Consider the following 24,275-nt stretch of genomic DNA (forward strand, 5'->3'; position numbering starts at 1 on the left):
ACAACTCAATTTCGAGTGATAGTAGGGTAATTGCCTGCCATTATAATAAAAACTGTAATCTGTCTGGAGGTAGGAAAGGGGGGCTGCCATTTTAACGAAAACTCCCCAAATCGATTCTGTCCGCATAGTAGGCAATGGGGCCTGCAATTATAATGTAAACTTCCCAACCTGATTGTGAATGCCAGTAGGCAAGTGAGCCTGCCGTTATATCACAAATCCGTAACAAACACTTTACATTGGAAACGTACGGGGACCTCCCCATGCTCTTTCTCGGATAACGCTAAGAGACATGCAATTTTAAAACTATCTTATTTACTGCATGTACACTATTTACTTCGATATTCGAATACAATGTAGAATACCGTAGCGAAGCACGGGTACATTCGCTAGTATCTATATAAATAAAATTGTTTCTGTTTGTCTGTTTGTCTGTCTGTTTGTCTGTTCCACCATCACGTCGAAACGGCTGGATAGATCTCAACCAAACTTCATATTTAGAGTATACTGACCCCGGGGAAGGTTTCGATATGCATATCATTTTAAAATCTTTGAAAAGACGGGGGTTTTATAGGAAAAACGGTTTTCCTCCATTTTCTCTTATACTATTATAGGCAAAATATCGAATTTGTCGTATAAGGACGAGACAAAGCTCAATTTAATCCTCTTGACGCAAAGAACAAAACTCGGTAAGCCCTACGGGCCCGAAAACCATGTTTTAAGGCCCTAAAACCAACCGTTACGGAGATATTGGCACCACACTACCCCTGCTCTAGGAATCGGATAAAGAAATGAACTGCCGTAACCATGGCAACGTCAGCTCCAGGATTCTAGAGCAGTGAGATTATGCATGTACGTTTGGGCATAGCTGTCAACCAAAATAGGTACAAATAAGACTTAATATCTGGGAAAAAATATACTGTTGTGTAAGGCACCCATAGGACTCCTTTGGGCGGGGATGGAAAGGGGGTGAAGAACGAGTGTAAAAATCTATATAAATAAAATTGTTTCTGTTTATCTGTCTGTTTGTCTGTTCCACCATCACGTCGAAACGGCTGGATAGATCTCAACCAAACTTCATATTTAGAGGATACTCATCGCGGGGAAGTTTTCCATATGCATATCATTTTAAAATATTTGAATATATGGGGGGTTTATAGGAAAATCAGAATGGTTTTTCCACCATCACGTCGAAACGGCTGGATGGATCTCAACCAAACATTGTATTTAGAGTATACTAATCCCGGGGAAGGTTTAGATATGCATATCATTTTAAAATCCTTGAATAGACGGGGGGTTTATAGGAAAACCAGAGTGGTTTTCCCACCATCACGTCGGAACGGTTGGGTAGATCTCAGCCAAACTTCATATTTAGAGTACACTCATCCCAGGAAAGGTTCCGATATGCATATAATTTTAAAATCTTTGAATAGACGGGGTGTTTATAGGAAAACCACAGTGGTTTTCCTCTATTTTCTCTTATACTATTGATTTTCTGTAAACTTCGTTTACCGTACGTGAAACGTCTCTTCATTATAAACAACTTTCGTTATGTTCATAATTTACCTTACTCTTCACATGACGGAGAAATTTACAATTTTCTGCTGGTATCATGCTCTGCATTTAGTGACCGACAGACCGACAACGAACCTACAGGTTACCATGGCAACGTCTCTGACTGCATGCCAGTAGGGAAGTAACGTATTGCCATTTTCCTCATCATGCTTTTAAATTCGTGGTTGTTCCTTGGGTAGATGGCAAGAGAGGCATCAATCGGCTCATCTGCGGGATATTGGCGGAATATCGTTGCAGGTTATAACCGCCCTCGAATAGATTAAGTAATAACACCATTAGTCATCTTCATATTTGTTTACCTAAGAATCACTGAACCTAAATTTCTCCTCTGTTAGCGCTTTATTATATCCATAACTCACGGCATTTATTTATTTGTCGTTATCCGGCTGTCCTCAGTTATAATCCATTTTCTATTAGTTTCAACATTCTTAACTGTATTATTTTCTTCCTTAATTACGCCGTATGTACGTGAATGCTAGAAACTACTGGATGCATTTCCACCAAGATTCGTATTTAGAATATACCTGTCCTTGATAGGTTTCAGGGCAAATATTGTTTCTAAATCCCTGAACTAACTGGGGGTTTATACGAAACCGAAACAGTGATTTTGCACTTCCAAAAAATATACACAACAAAAGTTTATGGAAGTCTACCTATCTTGGTAGAAATTAATGTCTAAACCTTTTTTTCTCATGTGCATCATTTCGATACGAGGATCAATAAGGGAGATATCATTAAAGGACCGTTTTTCTGTACAAGTCCCATCGAACTTAACTCACGAGCGGGTGCGTGTAAAGCGTATTCCTTTCAACTTGAAAACTACTGAAGACATTCGAAACAAAATTTATATTTAGCATCCACCTGTCCAAAGGTAGGTTTTAAACGTAAATAACATTTCATGTTCCGGAATGGACTGGCGGTTTATAAGGAACCGAAATGGTGATTTTACTCTTCCACAATATATACAGAACAAGACCAACCTGACTGGAAATCGACCAAACCTGATGAAATTCCACCTCTAAACCTTTTTTTTCATGTGCATTTTTTCGTCAGGAGGATTAATAAGGGAGATATCATGAATGGTCACTTTTGCAGGTTAAGTCCAGCGGACATAGCCCAAAAGGTGTTTTACATGGAGCAGATTCCTTATCTATATAAATCAAATCGTAACGACTGTGTACCTCTACACTGACTATTTTGGCGAAATTTTCGTACAGCTTTCCGTTTAAGGGGTAATAATAACAATCTCCATAATTTTTGATTTCCTGAAAGTCCTAATTTTTACCCGCCTCGCCCAAAATCCACATTGTGGCATAATCTGCCAGAAGAATAAGAAGATAATTGAAATTTGACAAAATTATACGTTTTAGCCTGTAACGAATGAAAAATCCTATATCATTAAATTTTTCATTTTTTATCCCCGAAGAATATCGAAATATGCAGGCAATTTTAATGATGGTGCAGACCTTCGGAAATTCCTATCACGTAACGGATTGCACAATCTCCGTTCAATTTGGAATGATCTACAACCTTGGTCTTATGACTTTATGCCGTATCTGTATCCCTTTTACGTTTGATTTTTCTCTATTAATCGATGTTAAGTCAATTTGGAATTTTCACATGCATTATTCATACTTTCAATTACTTATATGAAATACAGAATCATCAAACTCTTCACGAAAATTGGCCCACTCAGTAGCCATATGTGAGCCAAATGCTACGTATGTAGCTGTCACATTATTATCCGAAAAGTAATGTAATGTGAGATGATCTTACAAAACCTTTACCCTGTTCCACGTTTCTAAATCTGACCCAAGAATAGATGACATATCATTGGACCAGCCATTTAGGCCACTAAATCCGGCGTGTCTTATGGTATAATCCTTTGTCGATATGACGTACGTTTAGTAGCAGTTAATCTGTAAATGAAGGTCTTCAATATTGTAAACACGCATATACTTTCATATGTCGATCTATATATATTCACTGATGTCGATTTAGCGATCGAGAAAGGGTCGGTCTGCTATTGTAATCAGTACTCCCCACACCGACTTTGACTGGCAGTAGGAAAGGGTTCCTTCTCCAACTCCTGTGTAACTATCATTAGTAAGGAAGGCCTACAATTGTAATGAATAGTTCCCTTCTCGATTTGACTTGCAGAAGGTAAGTGAGCATGCAGTTTTGTTTAAAACTCCCCTACCCGATTGTGTTTGGCAGTAGGCAAGGGTGCCCGCCATTATAAAGAAATGTACTCATCTAAAATGTGACTGGCATTAGGCATAGTGGCCTGCTATTTTGATGGAAACTCACCAACTTGGTGTGACTGGCAGTACGCTGGCTGGCAGTAGGAAAAGGGGCCTGTCATTATAATGATAACTGCACAACTCAATTTCGAGTGATAGTAGGGTAATTGCCTGCCATTATAATAAAAACTGTAATCTGTCTGGAGGTAGGAAAGGGGGGCTGCCATTTTAACGAAAACTCCCCAAATCGATTCTGTCCGCATAGTAGGCAATGGGGCCTGCAATTATAATGTAAACTTCCCAACCTGATTGTGAATGCCAGTAGGCAAGTGAGCCTGCCGTTATATCACAAATCCGTAACAAACACTTTACATTGGAAACGTACGGGGACCTCCCCATGCTCTTTCTCGGATAACGCTAAGAGACATGCAATTTTAAAACTATCTTATTTACTGCATGTACACTATTTACTTCGATATTCGAATACAATGTAGAATACCGTAGCGAAGCACGGGTACATTCGCTAGTTATCAATATTAATGTATGTGTACAGTAGCAAGAAGGGATTGTGTTCAATGCTATATGAAACAGTCAGAGTTGTGTGTATATAGCCATATTATTATTATTATTATTGTTTGGACAAATTGTATTTCGTGTGTGCGAATACAATGCAGTAGACGCAATGTATATATCATTATTACAGTAAATTGTGTGTTCAGTTATGCCATTATAAGGTTATGTATGAAGTTCTGTTTTATGGTGAATCATAATATATGATATCATCGATTCACCAAGGGGGCGTTATGTGATAGTACATATATCACACCCCCGAATTATATGTAGAAGGTAGAGATATTATTGTCAGTATTCGATTTATTATTATTACTATTATTAATAGTTACAATTATCATTATTATTATTATTATTTCATTTGTATACTTTGCCATTTATATTGGTAAGCTGGAAGATATCCACATATGTAGGTATGAGTAATTTGTTTTGCACGAGTGGGAAAACATTGCTTTAGTAACTCTGGTAATTTGAATGAGTCATATGGCTACCCCAGTGTGTGTTGTGATGTACTTGTGTCAGGAAATTCCATTTGTCATGTATATATCCCAGCCTGATGAGATGAGCTTGTTGTTGTACCAGGGAAAGTTTGGTGATTCATGAAAACTCCCGAGTGTTTGTTATTGTCTTGGGAGGAAGAAGTAGTTCAGGGCTTGGGCTTGAGAAGAGGACCACCCATGATTGGCTGGCAAGCACCAATCCAGACGTATCATCTGAGTGGAGGGGGATGTTGATGTCTATAAAGGTTGGTGATACGGCGGCAACCGGGAGATTGCATGAGACATTATGAGAAACATTGTAAGGGTGATTGTGAAGGTGATTGTATAGGAACGAGAAGGAAGATAACTACAACTACAACTGACGGACTGTACGGGAAGGAAGTGGTGCTGAGACACGGTACTGGATTGACATGGCTGCAATGGACTGGACTTCAAACGTTCGTGGAGCGTAGTCGTGTTATGTTTGTGGAAAGTGGCTGATTGTGGAGAGTGCTTGCGCATTAAGTATTGTAGCACTTGTGGCGGCCTAGCATTATATGTTGGTGAAAGCTATCTCAGACTTTCCATAAAATTATATGTTGAGGATCGACAGACGTGTGTATATATCTTTACAACAAGTGTTAAAATATGTGAACACAGTAGTACAAGGTACAGTATCTGTGTGATGTGATAACTGCCGATTATGAGAATCGGTAAATCGAATTGATATAGAGACAGTGAAGGGTGTTTATCTTCATACATGTACATTGTTCATCGGACCATCTACAAATGGTAGCTTAGTTCTCGCTTTCGTTTTCCCACGGTTTTCATTATTGTTGTTGTTGTAAATATGGAGTCTTCCAGCAATATTTTATGTGTGTATTATATGTATAATGTTGTATGTTGATGAGGTGCTCATGCACGGAATTTGTTCAGAATATAGTTAGCTATTTTAGAATCAGTGTTATTGATAAACCTAGGTGCAGTTCCTACCTAATTAGTCGTTTTCAGGAGGTTAGGTAAGGCCTGCAGCAGATGTACCAGTTCGCAGCATTATGTACACGCCCTGGGAGATAAAGTTTATCATGCTCTTATCTAAATTCGAGGGATCCATTCTGGTGAACTCTGGCGCCCATACTACGGACATTTCGGTTAATTATGCTTATTAATTTTATTAAGTTTTTGAGTAATTTTATTTATATATTTTTTTCATGATTTTATTTATTATTATCATCAATAATAGTTACAAAGCTTAGATTGGCAGATATAAACGCCAAATCATTTTTCAAAGAGCTGTCTTTTAGTATCTCGTGAAGAATCTCAATTGACGACGCGTCGTTTTTATCTAGCACGATCACAACGGATGCAAAACTTTCGAAATTGTCTGCGTAGTATACCACAGCGCTAAGCCAGGTACCCCACCGCGTAACAATAGGCAGAGGAGGAAGCGCAAGATCCGGGTTTTTCTCTTTAAAGAGATCGATTCTTGAGGGTGCTTTTACGAAGACCTTTTTGCCATTAGACACTAATTTATCCACTTGAGGATACTGAGCCCGCACAGTTTTACATAACCTGTGTAGAGCATGAACAACGCAAGTTACGTGTATCATTTTCGGAAAGCTCACAGAAAGGCCTTCGGCTGCCTTTTTCATGTAAGCTGCACTGTCAGTAAGGAAAAGCAATACATGGTCGTATTTTATACCTTTTGGCCAAAGTAAGTGCATGGCTTCATTGAATAACTTAGCTACAGTGATATGGTTTGCAGCAAGCATTTCTTTACACGCTAGCAAATAAGAACGTTCGTAAGCAGTTTTGTCATTCTTCAACACACCAACTACAACATTTCCTACTTTTCTGTCACTTGAATAAGTGGTTTCGTCAATGCTCACCCACAGTTTTTCGCCATCACGTACTGCCCGAATTCTCTGTAAAGTTTCTTCGTAACATTTTGGGAGATAGTTTTTCCTTAATGTGGATTCGTCTGGAGGCTCAAAATTAATGTACTTTGTTAGGAAATTTCTCAGTCCCGGATTATTTATTTTACCAAGAGGGATGTCGGCGCAAACAAATGCTCTGCACACATCTAAATAATACTGGGAATATTTAGATGGGCCTGCATTTGAAGTAGCTGGTTCAGCTATTAGTAATTGTCGCGAACGCACACGCGAAGCAGCCGCAGTATGCTTATTTCCAGACAAATGCTGGATTACTTGAGAACGTTGATCTGCACGTACTGTTTTACCACACGGTTGGCAAAATAAATACTTTTCCATCGGTAGTGAAAATGCTTTTAAATTCCACAACATATTGTTGAAGACGCGACCTTGTACTCGACTTCGCTTTTGGCATTATTTTGCAGGTTACGACACACGCATTTACGGTGAATCACTGTTTCAATAAAAAGAATAGCAGCGTACACTGAAGGAAATATTTCTTATAAATCCATACAAAATCACACAACCACGGGAATATATATGGACCCGAACAGCTAACCTTACTCTTAGGAGTGATGAAATTCCACTACCTAATGGTGGGGCAATATTCGTCCGAGTTTCCCATGTAGTAAAGGAATTACGTCACCTTTTCTCTCCGTGATTGCCTTTCGCTGATATTCTATAAACAAAATCCGAGAGGGTTGACTCATAAAGAGTTGGAATGATATCATGCAAGGAAACATCTTTTGCAGCAAATCAAATCGCTGTCTAAATGTAACGACGTAGCCAGTGACCAGCAAGTTTTAGAACTTATGGAGGGAAGTCCATAAATAGCCGAAACATTCAGATACATTATTTTAAATATACTCTTAAAAACAATAAAGTAATCGTAAAATGAAAATATGAGCATTGTTTTATAACACAGAAGCATTTTAAATTTTATTGATCAACAAATATTGCCGATTTATGTGCTTATTATAGATTTTCTCAAAATATGTATTTACATTTAAAAAATGTGAAAATATGTGTTTTTATGTGAAATAAGATTCAGTTTTTACACTTGGGGATGCACAATAGGAATAATGAACTTCGTAACTTGCGTTAAAACTTACGCAAAAAAATATGTAATTACATAAAAATCCGCTCCCTAGTGATTACCTTAAACATTATCTACACTGACTGACAGAGCAAATGCAACACCAAGAAGGAGTGGTTAGAACTTTATGCCAATTGCAGGGTAGACTGACGTCACTGAGGTATGCTCATGATGTGAAATGCGCCGCTGTGCTGAGCACGTAGCGAACGATAAATGGGACACGGCGTTGGCGAATGGCCCACTTCGTACCGTGATTTCTCAGCCGACAGTCATTGTAGAACGTGTTGTCGTGTGCCACAGGACACGCGTATAGCTAAGAATGCCAGGCCGCCGTCAACGGAGGCATTTCCAGCAGACAGACGACTTTACGAGGGGTATGGTGATCGGGCTGAGGAGGGCAGGTTGGTTGCTTCGTCAAATCGCAGCCGATACCCATAGGGATGTGTCCACGGTGCAGCGCCTGTGGCGAAGATGGTTGGCGCAGGGACATGTGGCACGTGCGAGGGGTCCAGGCGCAGCCCAAGTGACGTCAGCACGCAGGGTCGGCACATCCGCCGCCAAGCGGTGGCAGCCCCGCACGCCACGTCAACCGCCATTCTTCAGCATGTGCAAGACACCCTGGCTGTTCCAATATCGACCAGAACAATTTCCCGTCGATTGGTTGAAGGAGGCCTGCACTCCCGGCGTCCGCTCAGAAGACTACCATTGACTCCACAGCATAGACGTGCACGCCTGGCATGGTGCCGGGCTAGAGCGACTTGGATGAGGGAATGGCGGAACGTCGTGTTCTCCGATGAGTCACGCTTCTGTTCTGTCAGTGATAGTCACCGCAGACGAGTGTGGCGTCGGCGTGGAGAAAGGTCAAATCCGGCAGTAACTGTGGAGCGCCCTACCGCTAGACAACGCGGCATCATGGTTTGGGGCGCTATTGCGTATGATTCCACGTCACCTCTAGTGCGTATTCAAGGCACGTTAAATGCCCACCGCTACGTGCAGCATGTGCTGCGGCCGGTGGCACTCCCGTACCTTCAGGGGCTGCCCATTGCTCTGTTTCAGCAGGATAATGCCCGCCCACACACTGCTCGCATCTCCCAACAGGCTCTACGAGGTGTACAGATGCTTCCGTGGCCAGCGTACTCTCCGAATCTCTCACCAATCGAACAGGTGTGGGATCTCATTGGACGCCGTTTGCAAACTCTGCCCCAGCCTCGTACGGACGACCAACTGTGGCAAATGGTTGAGAGAGAATGGAGAACCATCCCTCAGGACACCATCCGCACTCTTATTGACTCTGTACCTCGACGTGTTTCTGCGTGCATCGCCGCTCGCGGTGGTCCTACATCCTACTGAGTCGATGCCGTGCGCATTGTGTAACCTGCATATCGGTTTGAAATAAACATCAATTATTCGTCCGTGCCGTCTCTGTTTTTCCCCAACTTTCATCCCTTTCGAACCACTCCTTCTTGGTGTTGCATTTGCTCTGTCAGTCAGTGTATCTCAACATGAATGAAGGATTGGTCTTATGGGAGGCATCCCCTGTGTATAAGTATGTCATTAATTAATTAATTCATTAATTTGAACCGCTTGACTTAAAGACTGCCAGATAGACAAAGCTTATGAAAAGATATTATGTAGGAGTATTACATAAATTTACACATGGAAATGAAATATCGATATTTTACATATACTGTAAATAAGTGATATTCGAATGTTTAAAATAAGAATTTGAGAACTAAAGAGTCAAGAGATTATACATCATTCTTGAAAACTATTTAAGTGATGCCGTATAATGGTGACGGACTCCTTGATCACTGATCTTGCTGTGTCTTTGAACCTACTACTACTTCTACTACTACTACTACTACTACTACTACTACTACTACTACCACTACGTTTAACAGGCCTCTTAGTGCTATTCGAAGACGATTGTAACCTCCAACGGTATTTTGCATATATCCCGCAGAATGGCAGCTTGACGTCTATATCGCTTTCTACCCAAGGAAGAACAACGAGTTTACAGGAATAATGACGAAAATGGCATTATGTTATTTCCTTGCTGGCAAGCAGCCAGAGACGTTGCCATGGTACCCGGTAGGTTCATTGTCGGTCACTCAATGCAGAGTACCAAACACGCAGAAAGTAGTGATTTTCTCCGTCATTTGAAGAGTAAGCGAAATTATGTACATAACAAATATTGTTTAAAATGAAGAGAAGTTTCACATACGGTCTCCGGATTTGACAGAAAATCAATAGTAAAAGAGAAAATTGAAAAACCCTGTTCTTGTCTTCGTATAAACCCCCAGTATATTCAGCGACATTTAAATGAAGGTATCTAATCCTGCCCCTGGATGACAATACTGGAAATGTGAAATTAGATCAAGATCTATCCGGCCAATTCGCCGTGATGATGGAACAGCCGGGCAGACAGACGAGGAGACAGACACGAAAGCTAGAATCCACTGATACGGTCTGGAGTTGACCTAAAACGAATAAATATTTGAAACATTGACAAAATAAACGAAATTACAGACACGTTTATTTATGTAGATTTTCGTATAAACTCCCAATCTATTAAGCGATTTTTAAGTGATTTGCGTATCTAAACCTGCCCCTGGATAAGTATACTCTAAATATGAAGCTTGGTCTAGATCTATCCGGCCATCAGCTAAGAAATGCGCATATGGTCATTTTTACACCTGAAAATGATAACTGCACGGGAATTCTGCCAAACTAGTCAATGTACAGACACACTACGCTCTACATGTTTGGTCTTTTCTCGTATCTCCCATGTTTATGGGTTCGGCTGAGTTACGATATTTGAATGGGGTGAAATTTGGGTACATTTTAACACTTTACATTACTTTTCACATACTTATGTGGAAGCTAGAATCATGAAATTTGGTTCACATATAGCCATTCGTCGTGTCAATGTGCGTGCCAAATTCGGTCACTCTATCTTCTCCTATAATAGTGTTAAACTAAGTAACATACGTGTAAGAAGCACAAAATTTGCGAACAATCGAAATATTCCTACAGCCAAATCTACCCTATGAGCGAGGGAGAGAGGCAAAATGTCACAGGACCAAATTTGTAGATCGCCGGGCTGAGTGACTCAGACGGTTAAGGCGCTGGCCTGGCCCCAAGTTGGTAGGTTCGATCCTGGCTCAGTCCGGTGGTATTTGAAGGTGCTCAGATACGTCAGCCTCGTGTCGGTAGATTTAATGGCACGTAAAAGAACTCCTGTGGGACTACATTCCGGCACCTCGGCGTCTCCGAAAACCGTAAAAGAGTAGTTAGTGGGACGTAAAACAAATAACATTATTGTTATTAATTAATTTGTAGATCACTCCAAATTGAACGGAGATTGTGCCATCCGTTTTGTGATAGGACTTTGCGTTTAGCCACGAAATACCTCGAAACGAAGGTCTGCACCGTCATTAAATTGCCTCCATATTTCTATATTCTTCGGCATAGAATTTTAAAACATGAATGATCTCGGAAGTTTTCCGTAGGTTACCGGCTAAAACGTATAATTTTGCTAAATTTCAATTTTCCATCTCGTGTGGCAGATTGTGAGGCAGTCTTGATTAAAGGCGAGGAGGTAAAATTTAGGATTTTCAGGAAACTATAGCTAAAAATATGCAGATGGTCATTATTTACCCATTAAACGGAAAGCTGTACAAAAATTTCACCGAAATTCTCAATGCACAGGCACACGCTCGTTACGATTTGATTTATATAGATAGATAAGGAATTTGCTCCACATATAACACCTTTTGGGCTATGTCCGCTGGAGTTAGCCTGAGAAACCGACCTTTCATGATATCTCCCTTTTTAATCCTCCTGTTCAAAAAATTCACATAAGAAAAAAAATTTAGAATTGGATTTCCATCAAGTTTGGTCGTTTTCCAGTCAAGGTGGTCTTATACTTTATATATTGTGGGTGAGTAAAATCACCTTTCCGGTTCCCTATAAAACCCAGTGCATTCCGGGAATTTGAAATATTATTGACCTTAAAGTCCGCCTCTGTGGTGTAGTGGTTAGCGTGATTAGCTGCCACCCCCGGAGGCCCGGGTTCGATTCCCGGCTCTGCCACGAAATTTGAAAAGTGGTACGAGGGCTGAAACGGGGTCCACTCAGCCTCGGGAGGTCAACTGAGTAGAGGTGGGTTCTATTCCCGCCTCAGCCATCCTGGAAGTGGTTTTCCGTGGTTTCCCACTTCTCCTCCAGGCGAATGCCGGGATGGTACCTAACTTAAGGCCACGGCCGCTTCCTTCCCTCTTCCTTCCCTCTTCCTTGCCTATCCCTTCCAATCTTCCCATCCCTCCACAAGGCCCCTGTTCAGCATAGCAGGTGAGGTCGCCTGGGCGAGGTACTGGTCATACTCCCCAGTTGTATCCCCCGACCAAGAGTCTGAAGCTCCAGGACACTGCCCTTGAGGCGGTAGAGGTGGGATCCCTCGCTAAGTCCGAGGGAAAAACCGACCCTGGAGGGTAAACAGATGATGATGATGATGATTGACCTTAAAACCTACCCTTGGACATGTGGATGCTAAATATAAAATTTGGTACAATAACTTGAGTAGTTTTCAAGCTGTAAGAAATACGCAAGTCCGGTGGGACTTGTACCGAAAAACGGTCCGTTAATGATATCTCCCTCATTAATCCTCGTATAGAAATGATGCAGTGAGAAAAAAGGTCTAGAAATATATTTCCATTAAGGCAGGTAGATTTCCATTAAGTTTGGTTGTGTAAAATCATCTGCAAAGCCGAGAACATGTTTTAATATTAACATACCAGAAAAAAGTACCGTCCTCAGTAATCACCCAGTTGTTATTGCGTGGTAGAGTTTCAATGCACTTGTAATACCAACATTCTTCGATCCAAATATTTCCACATTATTTACTTCATAACGCGCTTCAGAAAAGAGAAAAGCTAGACCATTTTTGTTTGCTTGAGATTTGCTTGGTCCACATCCATCTGCCTTTTCTAGGAGTCCTTCGATATAGAGATAGCTTTCGTGTGCTAGGGTGTATACATCTTGCTGATTAATGATGAAGCGAAATTCATCATTGTTATTGAGTCCAAACGTAAAAGGTTGTTAAGAATGAAGCTCAGCTCGTACTGCACCTTCATGTGTTTCTACTGTGTGGCACTGAGTCACTAACAGGGAGTGTGTCTCGCTGCTTTATAATCTTCATGGTGACTGAATAATAAAGTAGGCAATAGTTTATATATACAGGGTGAAGCGTAATTCGCGCACTCGGGCGTCGCAGCGCGACTCATCACATGCCACATGCCACATGCCACATGTCACTAACAGGGAGTGTGTCTCGCTGCTTTATAATCTTCATGGTGACTGAATAATAAAGTAGGCAATAGTATACAGGGTGAAGCGTAATTCGCGCACTCGGGCGTCGCAGCGCGACTCCTCACATGCCAGCAATAAAAAAAATGTCTCTTACAAAATTTCGTCTTGCGAGTATATCCGGTAGAAAACGGACGTTAAAGAGTAGCAATCTGGCAACACTGTAACCATATGTAGGGTAATTACCCCTCCACGTCGTGCTGTACAGTTGGTGCAGTGGGTAGAATTTTTGGTTGCCATGCAGGAGGTCGATGGTTCGATCCTGGGTTGAGGCGCATTTTTTATTTGCTAATTTCCATCTGACAGTACCTACTGTGATACAGTAAGACACCGTTTCTAAGGTCACATGTATCCTACATTTACAACATAATAATAATAATAATAATAATAATAATAATAATAATAATAAAAATAATACATTGAGATACGTACTAAACAGCATGCGGTTACCAGACGCAACACGCAATGTTGAAAGGCAGAATTATTGGGAGCATGGTGATAACACATATAAATTGTAACCGAGTTTGGACATTATTCGCAGAGCACGTTGCTAGGCCTACTGGTAACGTAAGGCCCTAACGAAATGTAATGGACCTGAACGAGGCAAGAATAATAGTTGGTACTAATCTATGGGACCATTGGGGGAGGGTACAAAGAAAACAGGTTTCACATGTAGTAGATGAAGTGGTGCGAATAAATTCACGCCCGCGACGTAGAAAGGGCGCATTTCAAAGCTGACCAATGAAAACGATTGTTCGTCCATTTCTAGGATCGTAGTATTTAAGTGCAAATGGTTTCTAGAGGACCCACTGCAATCGCTGTTGACGATTAAGATGCCAGATACTATACCACCTGGACTACATTTCCGAAATAAAAAACATACGCCTCAACCCAGGATCGACCACTCGACCTCTTGCATGCTAACCCAAAACTCTATCCATTGCACCAACTGTGCAATACGAGTAATGTCTGCTGACAGAGGTAGTTACCCTACATGTGGTTACAGTGTTGCCAGATTGCTAATCTTCAACGTCGTTTTTCTGCCGGATATACTCGCAAGATGAAATTTTGTAAGATACATTTTTTTATTGCTGGCATGTGAGGAGTCGCGCTGCGACGCCCGAGTGCGCGAATTATGCTTCACCCTGTATATATATATATATATTAAGTAAGAACAAGTAACTGTCAGTTCATAACTCGCTCTTGACCTGTAACTGTACTACTTCCATTTTATTGTAGTAGCGTATAACCTAAATCTTGGAGATTCTGCTTATGGGCATATGTTAACTCGTTAAGTATTCGCAAACATGTAGTATGAATCAAAATGTACACCGTGTTTTAACGACTTTTTTCATACTGGTTTAAGGTGAAGTTTGTAATCTACGTGCGTGTGTCGATCGAAATTAATAAGCTGATATTGTTTATTCACAAGCTTAAGAGTGATATTACTAATGTGTTTTACAGACACAGGATGATAAGGAACCACTGACGGTTTCTCACGAATAGTATAACCACTTTCCTCTGTAATAATAAAGTCGTGCAGGACGTGTGAATATTGTTGATTGCTATTCAAGTCTGTAATAATATTAGAAGCAATGTTTAGTGTTATAGGTTGATCAAACTCGTAACGTACGTTCGGTATGAGCTTTCTTGGTGAAAATTCATGCAATCGTCCTATCGAATCAGGTTGTGATTTGAAGTCAATCTTGAATGATGACTCAAAAACAGATTTATGTGTGATGTTGCTAACAGTAATTGAGAATTTGTAATTATGATTACAAAAACCCTCTTCCCTAAACTGTTCCATTAACGTACTTTCAATGTAGTCATGAATATCGTCCACTGAATAACTGCCTGATGGTAGCGTTAGCACATCATCATCATCATCATCATCTGTTTACCCTCCAGGTTCGGTTTTTCCCTCGGACTTAGCGAGGGATCCCACCTCTACCGCCTCAAGGGCAGTGTCCTGGAGCTTCAGACTATTGGTCGGGGGATACAACTGGGGAGTATGACCAGTACCTCGCCCAGGCGGCCTCACCTGCTATGCTGAACAGGGGCCTTGTGGAGGGATGGGAAGATTGGAAGGGATAGGTAAGGAAGAGGGAAGGAAGCGGCCGTGGCCTTAAGTTAGGTACCATCCCGGCATTCGCCTGGAGGAGAAGTGGGAAACCACGGAAAACCACTTCGAGGATGGCTGAGGTGGGAATCGAACCCACCTCTACTCAGTTGACCTCCCGAGGCTGAGTGGACCCCGTTCCAGCCCTCGTACCACTTTTCAAATTTCGTGGCAGAGCCGGGAATCGAACCCGGGCCTCCGGGGGTGGCAGCTAATCACGCTAACCACTACACCACAGAGGCGGCAGCGTTAGCACATACTCATCGTAATAGCATTTGTTTTCCCGTTGTACCAATTCTATGCGAAAGGATGTATTCACTATTGCATGTTTCTGAGTTGTTTCATAGTGTGCGTAGTGTGATGCGTGTGAATAAATGGAACATTATTCGCATTCCCTAAGCTGAAGAATTCGACTATTATTGCGGCCACCAAATTAAACGGGTAAGAGAAATTACGCTGTTGCCAAAGTTATGTAGCAACTGGCGAACAAATTTTACTGAACGCATCATTTCAGAACGCGTGGCAGTTAGTTCTCTTCCAAGCCCCTGGTGTTACCTCTTACAGTTTTGAAAAACGAATTATTCTACAAGCTTCAGGAAAGACGACTGATTTCTCCGGTATAACTATTTTCCACATAAACAAATTAAAACAGCAGTAAATATTAAGAATATGAACCTGAACAAGTATATTTAAATCCGTAAAATCATTTATTGAAATTTTCAGTAAGTGGCTACATATTTCAGCCAATAAAATGTCCGCGGGAACAATATAGAAAATCTTCTAACATCCGACTCGTTGGCTGAACGGTCAGCGTACTGGCCTTCGGTTCAGAGAGACCCGGCTTGGATTCGCGGCCGGGTCGGGGACTTCAACCTTAATTGGTTGATTCCAATGGCACGGGGGCTGCGTGTATGTGTTGTCTTCATAATCATTTCATCCCCATCATGACGCGCAGGTCGGCCACGGCAGTCAAATAGAAAGACCTGTACTTGGCGAGCCGAACCCGTCCTGGGATATTATGGCACTAAAAGCCATACGACATCGCATTTCATTTCATTTTCTAACATAAATTTATTATCTGGAACATGTTTCCATGGGCCTTTTCGTTTCCCTGGAAAATTGCTCGGGAAGTGGTCGTATAAATGTCGCTAGTCGAGTTTGTTCGGGTCGCATCCGCCAGCTCTGCACACAGGAAATGGTAAGTAGGCCTACATCAGTATTATACAGGATGAAGCGTAATTCGCGCACTCGGGCGTCGCAGCGCGACTCATCACATGCCAGCAATAAAAAAATGTCTCTTACAAATTTTCGTCTTGCGAGTATATCCGGTAGAAAACGGACGTTGAAGAATAGCAATCTGGCAACACTGTAACCATATGTAGGGTAAGTACCGCTGTTAGCACGTGCTGGTCGTGCTGTACAGTTGGTGCACTGGGTACAGTTTTTGGTTCGCATGCAGGAGGTCGATGGTTCGATCCTGGGGTGAGGCGCATTTCTTTCTTTCTTTTTTTTTTTTTTTTTTTGCTAATTTCCATCTGACATTACCTACTGTAATACAGTAGGACACCGTTTCTCAGGTCACATGTATCCTACATTTACAACATTTTGTAACGCTGAAACAACAAATACCTGGTTAGACTAATAAGAAATACACAGCTGAAACAAACAGGTTCGTCCATTTCTAGGATCGTAGTATGTAAGTGCAAATGGTTTCTAGAGGACCCACTGCAATCGCTGTTGACGATTAAGATGCCAGATACCATACCACCTGGACTACATTTACGAAATAAAAAAACATACGCCTCAACCCAGGATCGACCACTCGACTTCCTGCATGCTAACCCAAAACTCTATCCACTGCACCAACTGTATATTACGACTAACGTCTGCTGACAGAGGTAATTACCCTACATGTAGTTACAGTGTTGCCAGATTGCTACTCTTCAACGTCGTTTTTCTGCCGGATATACTCGCTAGACGAAATTTTGTAAGAAACATTTTTTTATTGCCGGCATGTGAGGAGTCGCGCTGCGACGGCCGAGTGCGCGAATTACGCTTCATCCTGTATATTAATCTGTATCTGTTTTATTCCAATATTTGTTTACGGTTTAAAATATAACTTTAAATACAGTATATATTCGAATGCGTAATATGGAAAAGAGAACTATTTTAAAGAATGCGTGGACCTGGAGCGGACCGGCTTCAACTAGACAGCACTGCACGGTCAGCGTTGCCAATGCGTGCTAAGAGGTAAGCGACTCCCCACCATTTATCGCTTCACCGTTCCCATATCTGACAACAGAGCAGTTTTCCTCACCCGCCTAATCCGGTGGACGCAGGTTTACATGTGCTTAAAATGCCTGGCCTGGCCAGGAATCAAACCCAGTCTCTCTGAACGGAAGGCATCTACGCCTACAATTCAGCCCAAGGGGATAAACACACAATATTGTTATTGCTTTAAGAAAAAGGATCCCTAAGATGTTTACGTAATTAATTTATGGCTATGTTAAACATTAAACTACTCTAATATTGTTTGAAATTTGTGACAGATCAGATAACTGTCCCTGGATGTAGCTCTTAGTAAGTTGTTCTTGTAGGCCTGTATATCCCGCAGTACGTCGCCTGTGGCATTACAATGGTCAAAGGTCACCTGGAAGCTATTATTACGCGCCAAAAGGGAAATTGAATTTGCCTCCCAGCGGAACTACTGTGCCATGGTCCATCAGCTCACCAGGTAATGTAACAGCAAGCTGGCGTTTCCCGACTGAGACTCAACCAGCCGCAATACCCGGAAAGCACGTCGGAATCGTAAGTTAAAGGGGTATGGTCGCAGATCTGTGTGTCTCTTCCGGAAAATAAATATACTGTAGTACGAATCACCTCCGTAGCATAACGGTTAGTGTTACTAGCTGCCGTCCTCGGCGGCCCCTGTTCAATTCCCGGTACTGTCAGAAATGTGCCGGCCCCGTGGTGTAGGGGTAGCGTGCCTGCCTCTTTCCCGGAGGCCCCGGGTTCAATTCCCGGCCAGGTCAGGGACTTTTACCTGGATCTAAGAGCTGGGTCGAGGTCCACTCAACCTGCGTGATTAGAATTGAAGAGTTATCTGACGGTGAGATAGCGGCCACGGGCTAGAAAGCCAAGAATAACGGCCGAGAGGATTCGTCGTGCTGACCACGCGGCATCTCGTAATCTGCAGGGCTTCGGGCAGAGCAGCGGTCGCTTAGTAGGCCAAGACTCTTCAGGGCTGTAGTGCCATGGGGTTAGGTTAGTTAGTAGTACGAATCATTTGAATGGGTGTGCAGCTCGGTGGCAACCTTCCCATCAGTCCGAATGATCCAGGGTCGATTCCTGCACCGGTAGAGGATTTCAATCTTCATTGGTTATTTCCTCTGTCATGAGAGTGCATGGCTGTGCCGTCTTCAATATTAGATTTAATCCTGGGTAGGTCCCTATGCTCTCAGACGCTCAGATCACCCACAGACATCATAACGAAGGACCTGCGCTTCAACGAATAATTTTCTATGTTTTAATAAGAAGCCTGAGTGAACAAAACGGCCACTTCTATCCTTATGTACACTGACTGACAGAGCAAATGCAACACCAAGAAGGAGTGGTCAGAACTTTATGCCAATTGCAGGGTAGACTGACGTCACTGAGATATGCTCATGATGTGAAATGCGCCGCTGTGCTGCGCACGTAGCGAACGATAAATGGGACACGGCGTTGGCGAATGGCCCACTTCGTACCGTGATTTCTCAGCCGACAGTCATTGTAGAACGTGTTGTCGTGTGCCACAGGACACGTGTATAGCTAAGAATGCCAGGCCGCCGTCAACGGAGGCATTTCCAACAGACAGACGACTTTACGAGGGGTATGGTGATCGGGCTGAGAAGGGCAGGTTGGTCGCTTCGTCAAATCGCAGCCGATACCCATAGGGATGTGTCCACGGTGCAGCGCCTGTGGTGAAGATGGTTGGCGCAGGGACATGTGGCACGTGCGAGGGGTCCAGGCGCATCCCGAGTGACGTCAGCACGCGAGGATCGGCGCATCCACCGCCAAGCGGTGGCAGCCCCGCACGCCGCACGCCACGTCAACCGCCATTCTTCAGCATGTGCAAGACACCCTGGCTGTTCCAATATCGACCAGAACAATTTCCCGTCGATTGGTTGAAGGAGGCCTGCACTCCCGGCGTCCGCTCAGAAGACTACCATTGACTCCACAGCATAGACGTGCACGCCTGGCATGGTGCCGGGCTAGAGCGACTTGGATGAGGGAATGGCGAAACGTCGTGTTCTCCGATGAGTCACGCTTCTGTTCTGTCAGTGATAGTCACCGCAGACGCGTGTGGCGTCGGCGTGGAGAAAGATCAAATCCGGCAGTAACTGTGGAGCGCCCTACCGCTAGACAACGCGGCATCATGGTTTGGGGCGCTATTGCGTATGATTCCACGTCACCTCTAGTGCGTATTCAAGGCACGTTAAATGCCCACCGCTACGTGCAGCATGTGCTGCGGCCGGTGGCACTCCCGTACCTTCAGGGGCTGCCCAATGCTCTGTTTCAGCAGGATAATGCCCGCCCACACACTGCTCGCATCTCCCAACAGGCTCTACGAGGTGTACAGATGCTTCCGTGGCCAGCGTACTCTCCGGATCTCTCACCACTCGAACACGTGTGGGATCTCATTGGACGCCGTTTGCAAACTCTGCCCCAGCCTCGTACGGACGACCAACTGTGGCAAATGGTTGAGAGAGAATGGAGAACCATCCCTCAGGACACCATCCGCACTCTTATTGACTCTGTACCTCGACGTGTTTCTGCGTGCATCGCCGCTCGCGGTGGTCCTACATCCTACTGAGTCGATGCCGTGCGCATTGTGTAACCTGCATATCGGTTTGAAATAAACATCAATTATTCGTCCGTGCCGTCTCTGTTTTTTCCCCAACTTTCATCCCTTTCGAACCACTCCTCCTTGGTGTTGCATTGTCACTGTCAGTCAGTGTATTTGGCCATATCATAAATATAGACCTATAGGGTTGTTAAAACAACTGATGCTAAATTACATCTTATTTGTTCTTTATTGAACTGACATGAATGAATCACAATATTATGTAGTGATGCAATGATAGACGACCTGCATAAGTTCGTTGTTCGTAAGTTTCATGTCCATCTGTTTAGTTTACGTGTTCACTGCCAGGGGTGCTATTGTCCTTGTTTACAGTTTGATACAAAATAGCGACCTCACAGCAAGTGAAAATGTTTTGCGCGATAGAATTTACATGAACAGGAGCTATTGTAGCAGTGCGGCGTTACGCTTAACACAAACACTTAATGAGCGTACACTGCAAAGGGATTGCATATCACCTTGGGTGCAACGATTCCAATCCACTGGATGCTTTCGGCTCTGGAATGCACCATACTCCAGGACGCTGGATTGGTCTTGCAGCGAATAATGATACGCGAATAGTGCTGTGGCCTCCACGATCACCTGATATAAAACCCTGGATATTTTGCTAGTGGTTTAAGGTTGCAGTAACACATTTATACTATTCGGCGACGCAAGGATGGGAAAGGGTAGGAATAAGAAAGAAGCGGTCGTGCCTTTAATATTAACGTTCAGACCCAGCATTCAACTGATGTGGAATAGATGATGTTTACTTCTTCCCCATATCTTTTGGATAAGGATGTGCACTATGTATTATCCTGGGATGAACACCAACAACGATCCTTGCCAATTTGTATAACGTAAGACATGAAATGAGCGAGATATGCAGTTCAGTGTTATCACCTGTACAGTATTTTTTTTTTTTTAAGTGGTCGTGCTTGAAATATTAATCAATGTGAATGCTATGACTTTACCTGCTCCTTGGTTTCAAATATCACCTTTGTGACCTTCGGTTCTATGGCCAGCGGTTAGACTAACGGTCAGGTTGAATATTCTTGCCATGTGTAGTTATTTATATGATTCCTCCGGCTCGGGAATTGGGTGTTGATATTCGTCTTAATATACACCTCTGCAGGCACACACAACACAACGCATTACAAATTCACAAAGAGACACGTAATAGCGAATACATACCTTCCCACGGGGCTGTCGTCAGGAAGGGCATCCAGCTATAAAAATGGACGAATTAAACATGTTTCGCGACTACGTATAATGTTGAAGAGGACAGGAAAAGAAAGATGTGAGTGCTATGTATGTCTACAACTTACAAGGGGGCATTCCCTACTCGTCACCACCGATTTCGCTCAAATTTATAGAACATGCAGGGCTTGGCTAGAAATGAAAGTCCACGAAGTGGGAACTCCAGATGGCCAAACGTATAGAAAATAAAAATAAAAATAAAAATATTTACGCGACTCTCGCACCGTATGAGTCACTTACGTTGGTGCGCACGCCGAGCAGCTGTTGGCGCAGCGGTAAGAGCTCGGACTGGTAATCCGATGGTCGTGGCTTCGACTCCCTGTGTGGAGACAGATTTTTTCTGTCAACTTTCATATTATTCATTTTCCAATTAAGCAAAGAGGTGAATAATTCATTTGATTTATTTATTTATACGCAAAAGGCATTAAAAAGGTAAAAAAAATTGGGATTTCATTGTCAGACCTTTTTCAACCCACGCCAATAATCTATTGTTTGTGCACAGCTGCGAGGAACAACCTTCACTTGTCAGGTGGGTACGAATTCTACAGCGAAACGACTATTCACGTTTATGGCACATTCTCCAAGGAGGGGAGATAGTCATAAAGGAGAAAAAAGAAGAATTTCTGTTTGAACCCGTCGGGAAAGTTCGCAACACCAAATACAATTGTGTGCTCATTAAAAAATGACGTCCCATATGCCTTTTGCATATAAATAAATAAGTACAATAAATATAAATAAATGAATAATATAAAATTCTCTACACGGTGAGTCGAAGCCACGACCATCGAATTACTAGTCCAAGCTCTTATCGCTTTGCCAACTACTGCTCAGCGTGCGCACTAACGTAAGTGGCTTATACGGTGCGAGAGGCGCGTGAACATTTTTATTTTTATTTTCCATACGCTTGGCCATCTGGAGTTCCCACTTCGGGTACAAGCCCCGCATGTTCTATAAATTTGAGCGAAATCGGTGGTGACGAGTGGGGAATGCCTCCTTGTTAGTCCCGTTTCTGGATACGGGGTCGGGGGTGAGATATGATGAATTCGTTTGGCATGTTCTTAAAACCGAGTACCCTTCCTGACGCTAGCTACAGTTCAAGGAGCTAATGAAGATGGAATTAGTGATGGTGAATGAAATTTGGTAAGGAGGTTTTTTCTTTTCTTTTTTTTTTGCTTTACGTCGCACAGACACAGATAGGTCTTATGGCGACGATGGGACAGGGAAGGCCAAGGAGTGGAAAGGAAGCGGCCGTGGCATTAATTAAGGTACAGCCCCAGCATTTGCCTGGTGTGAAAATGGGAAACCACGGAAAACCATTTTCAGGGCTGCCGACAGTGGAGTTCGAACCTGCTATCTCCCGAATACTGGATACTGGCCGCACTTAAGCGACTGCAGCTATCAAGCTCGGTAGGTAAGGAGGTATAAGGAATCTGCTGTGGCTGATGAATAGGAACTCTTCCGGCATTTGCCTAGAAGCAAAACTGGGAAAGCACATAAAATCATTTTCAGCGCAGTTGATGGTGGGACCGGGCGAGTTGGCCGTGCGGTTAGGATCGCGCAGCTGTGAGCTTGCAATCGGGAGATAGTGGGTTCGAATCCCATTGTCGGCAGCCCTGAAGATGGTTTTTCCATGGTTTCCCATTTTCACATCTGGCAAATGCTGGGGCTGTACGTTAATTAAGGCCACGGCCGCTTCCTTCCCACTCCTAGCCCTTTCCTATCCCATCGTCGCCATAAGGACTATCTGTGTCGGTGCGACGTAAAGCAAATAGCAAGAAAAAAAAAAGCTGATGGTGTGGTTCGAACCCACATGTCTCCCGAATGTAGAACTTTGCTCCGTAAACACGCGGCCACTCCACTCTGTAAGAAGTGAATGCTCTAATTTATTTAAATGAAAACGAGTATCCACATATTGGAATCCATCGTAAAACTATCTGTGGTCTGACTTACGACCACATGTTTATAAGTTACATAAAATGTACAACTTGCCGTTAATGTTAATGTTTACATTCCGAAGTAATCTTTGATCGTAAGTTAGTGTCTCCCATCTCTTGACAACATAATAATGGAAGGGCTGATTTGAAGGAGAAAATGAACTAGCGAGCTTGCGTGCAGGAGATGTACGTTTCGAACATTCTCCTCGGCAGCACTGAGAATGATATTCCGTGTTTTCCCACTTTTATATTGGGCAACTACCGGACCTGCGCCTTAAGTTCACAGCTGTCATCTTTCCAGTATTATACTTTTCCCATCTTAAACAGCTAGGTAAATTAGGAAATAATCCTATTTTGCCGCAGGTCAATTGTCTACCTCTACAGAGATTAAATCCATAATCTTGGGATTCAGAAGCCGACACTTTACCACTGATCTACAGAGGGGGCTAGGATGCAATATGGTTTGCTGTTAGATTTATAAAGCTTAGGAACAAGCTGATAGATACAGTTTGGGTCATATAACAGTGAGCTTGCATTCGGGAGATAGTGGCTTCGATCCCCACTGTTGGAAACCCTGAAGATGGTTTCCCGTGATTTCCTATTTTCACACAATGCAAATGCTGCGGATTTATTTCAATCAAGGCCACGGTCACTTTAATCCCACTCCTAGCCCTTTCCTATCCCATCATCGTCATAAGACCTATCTGTACCTGTGTGACATAAAACAAATTGTAAAAGTTATATTTAAAAATTAAGGAGCTTGTCCCTCAACTGTACTTTTTGAATAACGTAAGAAGAAATTGCTGCCACAATACTTCA

General features: G+C 42.8%; 1 long non-coding RNA gene across 1 annotated transcript in view; it reads left to right on the forward strand.

Moving 5' to 3' along the window:
* Positions 1-24,275, forward strand: part of LOC137499027 (uncharacterized) — a 465,253-nt gene that overhangs the window by 362,890 nt on the left and 78,088 nt on the right. The gene's annotated exons all lie outside the window — the stretch shown is intronic.

This window comes from Anabrus simplex, chromosome 3 (genome assembly GCF_040414725.1).
Source record: "Anabrus simplex isolate iqAnaSimp1 chromosome 3, ASM4041472v1, whole genome shotgun sequence".
Lineage (NCBI taxonomy): Eukaryota > Metazoa > Arthropoda > Insecta > Orthoptera > Tettigoniidae > Anabrus > Anabrus simplex.